Here is a 9,956-nt window from a genome sequence, read left to right as displayed (position 1 = left end):
AAGAAATATATTGCCATCTGTAGTGGCAAACATTTGTGAGTTTCATGATTAAATTTATTTATGTTTATAACCATTTATATATATATATATATTGGAAGACACGTTAGAGAAAAATTCTCTATATTTATGTCTTGATTTGCTCCTGAAGTAGTAATATCTTAAAATAGGTTCTAAGAGGTTATAATTTTATATAGCTAAGGCATGTTCAGATGATTATGTTCCATTCTAGAAGAATGAGATTTTTTTTATAAAATCTATAAATACAGATCTATTCCCTGAAGTAAATATATATGATGATATTTAGTAAAGACTATAAACAGAGATGTTATCTTGGGCGTAAAAATATCACGCCTCACCTCCAGAAGAGGTAGAATAATTGAAAAGAAATATTCTAAATACTCTATTCTTTACTCCCGAAGTAGTAAACACTGAAATTTACTCCTGAAGTAGTAAACGTAGAAATCTGCTCCCAAAGTAGCAAATTTTGAGCTCTACTATTGTATATCTCAGACCAGCAGTGTTTAACAAAAATTTCTTTTATGATACCAGCAGTATTTAAGCAACACTTGGTAGTACAAAATTAATCAAGGCTCCAGAAAAGCTAACTATATCTAGAAGATCATGACACTAGTAGTGTCCAAACAATATTTGATTATGGAGGGTAAATTAAAGGCCCCTAAAGAGCTTATATACTATTATGTTATTTGTTCGAGATCATATTATATGAAGTTGCTATGATCGAAATACAAGTTGTGATAAACCCGACGTTTACTAAAGTAAATAACTATCATGTTGTAACTATAAATGATAGGATGATCAAATATCTTCGAAATCATGGTGGGTAAGAAATATCTATGTGAAGGGTTACACGCCTTATTCTCTAAATTGTACTACAATATATGCAAGATGAAATCACATGTCACGGTAATCAGAAGTTTATTGATGAGAAAAAGAATTCACGTCATGGTAAATCAGAAGTTTACCAAAATAAATAGCATATGGCATGGTAAACCTGAAGTTTACTCGTATAGATAATTTTATCAATTGGCATGAGCAATTAGGCCATCCTGATTCAAATATGATGTGCAGAAAGTATTCGACATATATTGAAGATCTCGAAGATTCTTCAAGAATTTATTTGTGTTGCTTGTTCTCATGATAAGTTGATTATATTGGCTACTATTGGGATTGAATTTTCTAAATTCTGGAAAAATATAAAAGGTGAATATGGGCCCATTCACCTGTTATGTGATATCTTAAATAGATGCATCAATGAGATGGTCACATGTGTGTTTATTGTCAACCTGCAGTTTGACATTTATAAAATTACTTGCTCAAAATAATTGAGTTAAGAGCACAATTTTCAGATTATGTAATCAAGACAATCCATCTTGATAATGCCAAGTTATATCTAAGCTGGTTTGACGTTAAATGCCTCCACTAAATAGCTCAACCATTGCTTATAAGAACAAAGCTTCATGTGCTGGTCTGAGATATGATATATTGTATACAACATCACTTGTATGCTCCAGACCAATAAATTATGATAAATTCTCCCTTCATAATTGGTTCAGGGTTAGGAACCAGATATTTTCTTCTAATAGTTTTTATGTGTGGTACATGATTAATTAATCTACCATGATGCACAAAGATGGATCCCCCCAAAGAAGATGGGATATATGTTAGTTTTTCTAACATAAGGGGGAGAGAATAAGTAGCTAGAAAATATGTTGTGATTTATCATTAGTATGATCCCATTCAAAAAGTGATTCAAGTTAAATGCTAGAAGCATTTGCTTACCCAAAACTAGTTTCATATTTCAGCAGCAAAAATGTTCCTATTAATATTAATGTCTCTGAAGGACCAAGTATACAGCATGCATGAAGCATGATGGATCAATCGGTTCCAAATGAGATAATCCTTGAAAATGGAGAGGAGCAAATAATCAAAATGGTCATAATAAGGAGGCAATGTGCTCTTGAAGAGCATATAACATAACACATCATGAGAGATTTAGGTACCTAAAATAATGAAAGTAATAGGATCATAATAAGTTATGTCACATTGCGAACCGATACAAATGATATATCGTCGACGATATCTTTGGTACAATATAGCGCAATATTGTAAAAGATTGTGAGGATCTGAACTCTACGTCTATTAAAGCATGCTAATGTAGAAATTATTATCAAGTAAAACGATGCATCTTGATAAGCGTAAAGCCTATTTGACCTGCTGTCTAGACACCAGAAGATGTCATATTATTTAGATAGAAATAGAAGTTGTCACAGCCTATATGAATTACTTGACAAAATTATATGAAAATTCCTGAAGAATTTTAAATGTCTGAAGCATATACAAGTTGTAGAAATTTGTTCATAATTTTATATGAATTAAGTTAAGTAAAATGAACGCGATTTTATCACATTAATGAATATTCACTGACTAATTAGGGCACAAATGACTTTATTTATCCTTACGTCTTTGTGGAAATCAAAATTTGTCATATTGTTAGTGCAAGTTGATGACTTGAATATTATTCGAACTCTTGAAGAGTTTTCACAAGCAATAGATTATCTGCTGAAAGAAGTTGAAATTAGAAACTTGCAGAATTCTTCGGTCCTGAAGTGCCATATCTTTATGTTATAGTCATACGATGTTGTCTACATGACAGTCAAATCATATAAAGATAACATCTGTCTATAAAGCAAGCCAAGAATGCACTTGGAGTGATTTCAACTATACAACTCTATTCAAAGACTGAAGATGCAGCAGCATACATTGCCCAACTAAAGAGTGGATTCAAAAAAGGATAAAGCATATTTCACCAAAGTTGTTCTCCACACACGAGCTCCAGAAGAATGGTAATATCAACATGCAAGAGATTTGTTCGAGCTATAATATGACTGATTTATTCACAAAGTCTCTACTAACTGTAACTTTCGATAAGATGGTGCACAAGATTGAGATGTGAAGATTCAAGTTTTTGGATTGAAGTTCTCATCAGGGGGAATTAATACACATTGTACTCTTTTACCCTTTCAAGGTTTTTGTCCCACTGGGTTTTTCATTGTAAGGTTTTTAATGAGGCTACCAAATGGTGTATTATTAGAAATGTGTACTTTTTTTCTTCACTGGAATTTTTCCCACTGGGTTTTTTCTTGTAAGTTTTAATGAGGCATATTACCTATCAAATAGACATCCAAGGGGGAGTGTTATTGTTACACCTCGGAAATTCCGGATTTGTTGCCTTGAAGTAAACCAATGCGAGCTTAAGATGAACATGAAGTTCTTACGAGATTAAGGAGAGTATTAGATAGCTTAAAGTGCATGCCATAAGATTTTGAAGTCATACGAATATGTGAAATTTAGTTTGTTGAAGGAAATAAAGTGTAAGTTGTGTTCGGAAAGGTTTTCGCTATAATTGAGCTAATATTTATTTGGTAATGTCTTGAGGGGATACTATAGGGCCTATTGTATGGTTAATGAAGTATTATGTAAGTTCCAAGAAGGTTCCACGAGGATTGGAAGTCAAATGAATCAACGAGAAAAAGTTTCGGATAACTGGGAGTTATACGACCACTTATACGGTCCGTATAACTTTATACGGTCCATATAAAGAGGGTCCGTATAACATGACCTTTACAGAAAGGGATGTTTCCATGGTGGTGTTATACGGTCCACTTATACGGACCGTATAATATTATACGGACCGTATAAGTGGTCCGTATAAGTCCATCGAGCAAATTTTTATTTTTTTGTATAAATAGATGACCCTTGTTCTTTTATTTCATTTTCATATTTCCACAAGTCTTGAGAGCTCCAAACCCTTATCCAAACATATTCCACTCCAACCCAATAGATTACAAAGATCAAGAGGCAAGAATCAAGGTATCCATGTGTTAGAAGTCTTGCTAGGGTTAGTAGACTACAAGAGATTCTTGGGTATTGAAGCTAGGGTTTTCACATAGGTTGATAGCTACTCCAAAGATCATTCCTATGATATAAAAGGTAAGTTTTAATGCTTATTTCATATTATCATGGATGCTTGGTTGTTGAACAACTTAGGTAGAAGAAGAAAGTAGAAAATGAGGGCTAAATGCAACTTTTATGATGTTTTTGAGTAGTAAGCTAACTTGAGTCATGATTCTTAGTATGATATGGATATAATGTTATTATGAAGGTAGTAATAGTGATGAGGAAGCATTGTATGAAAATGTGCTAAGTATGGGTGTGAAGTTGTTAGTATAAGTTGAGCATGAGAATGAATTTTGAAGGCTCAATGGAATGTGATTACTTGATTATGATATTGTGGGTGTTATTGTAGTTGTTGGGAGTTGTTTTGTAATATGGTGAAAGTTGACGAAATAGTGGAAATGCTGCCCAATTTTCCTTAGATCATGAATTATTCTAGTTTGAATTTAAGAGTATCATTAAGGCTTAACCATGATATGAATCCTTCTAAATGTAGATTGTTCAAGCTTCGATGGTGAACGTTAAGTAGTTAAGATGACAAAGAGGTATGTAAGGCTAAATCTTTTTTCATTAAGGCATGGTTCCTTTGCTATGTACCCTCTCATGAGTTCCATAATGTCTTCCAAATGATTCTATCTCTAAAGTTACTAAAGCTCATGATCCTCGATATTTTCACGATGCTATTTTCCTCCCTCGTATGATAGTTGATCTTCTAAGGATAAATGTAAAGAAAACAATGATGGTAATGATGTTGATGATACTTACAGACTTTTATGTATACATGTCTAAATATGTATGACTATTGTGTAACACCGAGCTTATATGGCTGGGTGTGATACCTATCGCGCGCGCACCACTGCAGTTGGGTACAGATAACACTGAGCCTTGGTAGGGCCAGGTATGCATAACACTGAGCCTTGTCATGACCGGGTATGTGAAACACCGAACCTTTATATATATATATATATGTAACACCTCGTAGCTTCGGGCAAAAGTTTGACTCATAAGATGATAATATAATGGAACCAATATGAGGGTTATAGGAAGTGTTTTGAAAACCAATTAAGTCATAAGAAATGTCTTTGGGCAAAGAAAAGGTGGAAGCCACTCTACGGGGCATGTTTGCAAGTGAGTTTGTAGAAGGTCTTACTTCCGACGACCATAACCCCTTTATTAATTTGGAATTTGGGAAATCTTCCTTGATGAAAGTTGTAGCCCTTTGAAATAGCTTTCCAACGGTATATTATGGGTCTTGAACAGAGCTGTGTACAAGAAGTTATGCTCATTTTACCAAACACTGTGCAGAACCGACACCCGCCGCTTCTCGGGGCGCGTGCGGGCGCGTGAGAGATCGCGCGATGGTCCCGCTTCGCGGACCGATCGCGCAACTCTGAGTGTTTAGCTACAGACTGATGCGCGATGCACCCGCATCGCGGACCCATCGCGAAACAGGTCGATTTCGGGTCAAAAGTCGGGTTTACGCGTTTTTTTGTTATATTTGGGATTTGGGGTTTATTTCCCCAACACCCTATTCACGAAAATTCTCTCTAAACTCATAGAGAACAAGTCCCAAACCTCAAGATCTTCCAAGGTAAGTTTTTATCATGATTCTAGATTGAATTTAAGTCCCTAATCCCTTTCTAACTTGAGTAAACTCTTCTAATCCATAGAGTTAGGATTGGAACATTTTTGTTGGATGTGGAAACCCTAGAATCCGAATTCAAGAGGATTGGACTTCAAAAAGGTAATGTTTCTACTCTCTAATCATTTATAGTTGTGAATTGATGAGTTCTTGGGAGAATAGTAAATGGGTTTGATAAAGAGAATTATATGAACTATGCTAGAGTTTTGGATTGTTGACTTGGGATTGTTGTATTCATGTGGGTGATGAAGAATGATGTTAATTACACCTATTTGAGATTGTAGAATCAGTTAGAAGTAATAGAGTGGGGATTGGGTGAAGAAAACATCATTAATGGAGGTTGTGGAGCTTCATGCCCACCAAGTGTTTGATAAAATGCTTAGATGAACAAAGCATGGATATTGTTGCTAATATAGAGTCCCTATGACCTGTATTGCTATAGATTAAAGTTGAAGGGATTGAAGGACATTGTGATACGCTCAAAAGCAGGAAGTTAAGGTATGTAGAACTTCCATCCACATGTGGGAATCTCTACGTTCTTCCCCATGATCCGTTTCGTAGAATCTATGGAGTTCAAATCCTAGGGCATTAAATCCAACATATTGGTAGCCCGTAATTATGTATGTATGTACATGAATTTCGTATCTATGTTCATTATTGTATTCCTAATCTTCCATTATTGATATTAGGAATCCTAGCTAAATCCATGAATCATGAATTCTTCCTCATGTGTTCTCATTATGTTCATATGAAACTACATGAGTTTATTTTGCAAGTTATAAACATGTTTTCAAGTCAACTACAAATATATGATTATGAACTATTGTATTACTCATAAATCAAGAACATGTTTACAAGCTATTTCATGAAACCATGTTTACAAGTTATTTCGTGAAATCATGATTTCAAGACAAGTACAAGTAAATTCACGAAAGTCATGGGCTTCTTACCCAACTATATTATGTTCATGTTTTTGGGAGTTGCACGAATTACCGAGAAGGCTCAGATAGCCTGAAACTATGTAGCCACCATAGGACAAAGATCGCTCCGCCTAGTTAGGACGATACCTTAATTTCACACTGAATGGTTCCATCAGGTACGTTACTACCTTATACCCTGGCAAGGTATAGGGGCTCTGCTGGTCCGGCGAGGTACCAGACTCCACGTATCCACGTGGTGATATTATGTGTCGGTTTATGAAATGCTCTCCCTACTTATCATGTTTTACTCATGTCATATATATATATGTACTCATGCTCATGCTCATGTTCATGTCCAAGTTTTCAGTTTCAGTTCTTATCATGTTATCCCATGTTCCATGTTGTTCTTCCGGTTGCTTTACATACCAGTACATTCAATGTGCTGACGTCCCCTTTTATTTACCGGGGGCCTATATTTCACGATGCAGGTACGGATTTACAGGACGACGCTTCTGATCATTAGGATTTATACGTACCAGCGTATTGGTGAGCCCCATCTCATTCGGGGTTTAGACATTGTATTTCTTTAATTAATTATGCATCTAAAGGTATGCTGGGGGCCTTGTCCCAGTAAGTATGTTTTCCAGTCAGACTCATGATAGAGGTTTCATAGACTAGACAAGTCAGTTATGTCATGTCAGACATTTGGAGTCGTATAGCCATTTTGGCTCACTCATGTTTAAACAAGTATTCTATTAAGTATTATGACTTACCATGTTTTATAAAGGCTCATCATGCATTCACGTTATATTCCGCTTATGTTATGTATCATGATGATTCAGCAAGCCATGTGGTTCGCTCGGTCACATGCAGTCAGGCACCGAGTGCCGTGTTACGTCCAGGCCATGGTTCGGGGCGTGACAATATATCAGTAAGCGTTAGAAGTAGAAAGTCCCTATGAGAGACAAGTAAATAAATATGATGATGGCCACTAGAGGTACAAATGGCTCTATTACCTCCTGATTCTTCTATCTTGTGCTATTTCTTATGCTCCTACTACGATGTTGATTATGCTTTACATACTCAGTACATTATTCGTACTGACATCCTTTTGTTTGTGGACGCTGAGTCATGCCAGCAGGTGGACAGGGAAATAGGCTTGATCCATAGATTTCTTGTTCACGGACTGCATAGAGGAGCTCCATTTCATCCGGAGCTACAACTGTTGGTATTATTCTTTTGTGTACATACATATGGTTAGATAATGTTAGATACTCTTCTTAGAGGCTCGTAGACAGTTGTGTATGGTTAGATGTCTTGCAGCCTTGTCAGCTCATATTTTGTATATTATTTTGTTAGTCTCGTCGGCTTGTGTATATGGACATGGGCATTGTTGTTAGTGATGATATATATATATATATACGTGTTGTTGCCCGATGTGAGTAATATTGTGGATATATAGAAATCATGAGTAGGCCATGTGGCTCACCTAGATGGGAATATGAATGTACGATAAGAGGTGCCCGGGCGGTTAGCACCGGGTGCTCGTGGCCAACCGGTTGGATCGTGATAGTTATAAATATTATTTATTATTGTGGATGTCTATCTTTAGGAGAAATATTAGGGTTACTGACTTTGGGATCAAATCACTTTCTCCTATAAATATAGAGGTTCTCCTTCATTGTAAATTCATTCCTCAACAAATAATGAGAATTCTCCTCTCTTCTCTCTTTCCCTGCAATATTTTTCTTGTAGATTTATTATTTTGTAACAAGTTTAAAATTTTAGGATAGTGTACTAATCTAGGACTTATAAACTTTTACCGGTGAAACACCAGCACTGATATGTTTTTTTTCAGCAAAAGTTCATGGCTACTTCAATTGCAATATGCTCTATGCGGAATTTATCATATTCTTGTTTCACTGTTCCATTTTCGTGGCTTGTGACTGATTCAACGACACCATTAGGTACTAGTCTTGAAGCAAAACCAAGTTGACTGATGCATTCATATACATCCTCCGTCCAAAAAAAAAAAATTGTTAGTTTGATTTGACACGAAGTTTAAAAATTGAAGGAAAGACTTTTGAAATATCTGGTCCAAAACAAGCATTAGATATTTGTGCGGCTGTAAATCTATCTCATAAAGTTAAATTGTTTCTAAATATAGAAATGTGTCATTTTTTTTAGGACAAACTAATAAGAAAAGTAAGATAATTTTTTGGGATGGGTGTATCATTCATTCAGTCTTTCTGGTCAGATTATTAATGTTCAATCCTTGTCGACATGTACCAGAGCTTTAATTTTCCTAGTTTTTCCAATAATATATAACATTCTCCCCCATGAAAATTCAGCTATATATACATATTCAGTAAGCTGAGCCTTCATTATGTATACTTTTTGGCGTGTTATAGCTTTAGAGAATATGTCATCGTCACCTTTCAGTATTTATCCTTTTCTGCTGATCACTTTCAGCTTAGCACTAATTTGCGAAACTATTCAAGCACATAACGGTCCCTTTGTTCCCAAAGAAGAAAGTAATGTCGTTCTCTCATTCATTCTCAGCATATAAACTAAAGTTGGAAAATTTGTGAAAAACTGCATGCTTTTGAGTTTTTTTTTTTTTTTTGTAATAACTGTATACAACTTTTATGATTTTGCAGAGAATGCTCTGAAAGAAATTGCGAAACAGTTGGGAAAAAAGGACTGGGATTTTGATCTGAATCCTTGTGATGGCAACACAAATTGGAACATACAGGAGAGTAGTAATTCAAAGTATTACAACAATGTAACCTGCAATTGCGCTACCCCTGATGGTGTTTGTCATGTAGAACAATTGTGAGGCTTCTTTTGCTCTTTTTATTTGGCCCCAGTTTCTTTCATTATGGATATTTTTGGTATTCAATTTTCAGGAAAATCTTTTCTTAAAGTAATTAAGTAGTATTATTTTTTACCAAAAGGAGATTCCAAGCTCTTATTCCAAATCAATTGCTTTTACCAAAACTCTTATGTGATTGTCAACTAACCTTAATACCAAAATATCATCAAAACATATTACTATCATATCCTATCTTTTACTCCCTCCGTCCCAAAAGATTGTCCACTTTTGACTTAACACAAAGTTTAAGAAATAAAGGAAGACTTTTAAAGCGTGTGGTTCAAAATAAGCCTTAGATATTTGTGTAGCTGTAAATCATCTCATAAAGTTAAATTATTTTTAAATATAGAAAGGGGACAATCTTTTAGGGACATACTAAAAAGGAAAGTAGGACAATCTTTTTGGGACAAAGGGAGTACCTTGTATGATTCAATTACTGCAATAAAAACGAGGTTCGTATTGTTGAAAATAGTAAAGTTAATGTTCAAAGGTCTAGGTTAATGTGTTTGGTGTTATACATATGATTATTAGGATGTCTAGGTGC

This window comes from Lycium barbarum, chromosome 12 (genome assembly GCF_019175385.1).
Source record: "Lycium barbarum isolate Lr01 chromosome 12, ASM1917538v2, whole genome shotgun sequence".
Classification (NCBI taxonomy): domain Eukaryota; kingdom Viridiplantae; phylum Streptophyta; class Magnoliopsida; order Solanales; family Solanaceae; genus Lycium; species Lycium barbarum.
This window is presented reverse-complemented; position numbering follows the sequence as displayed.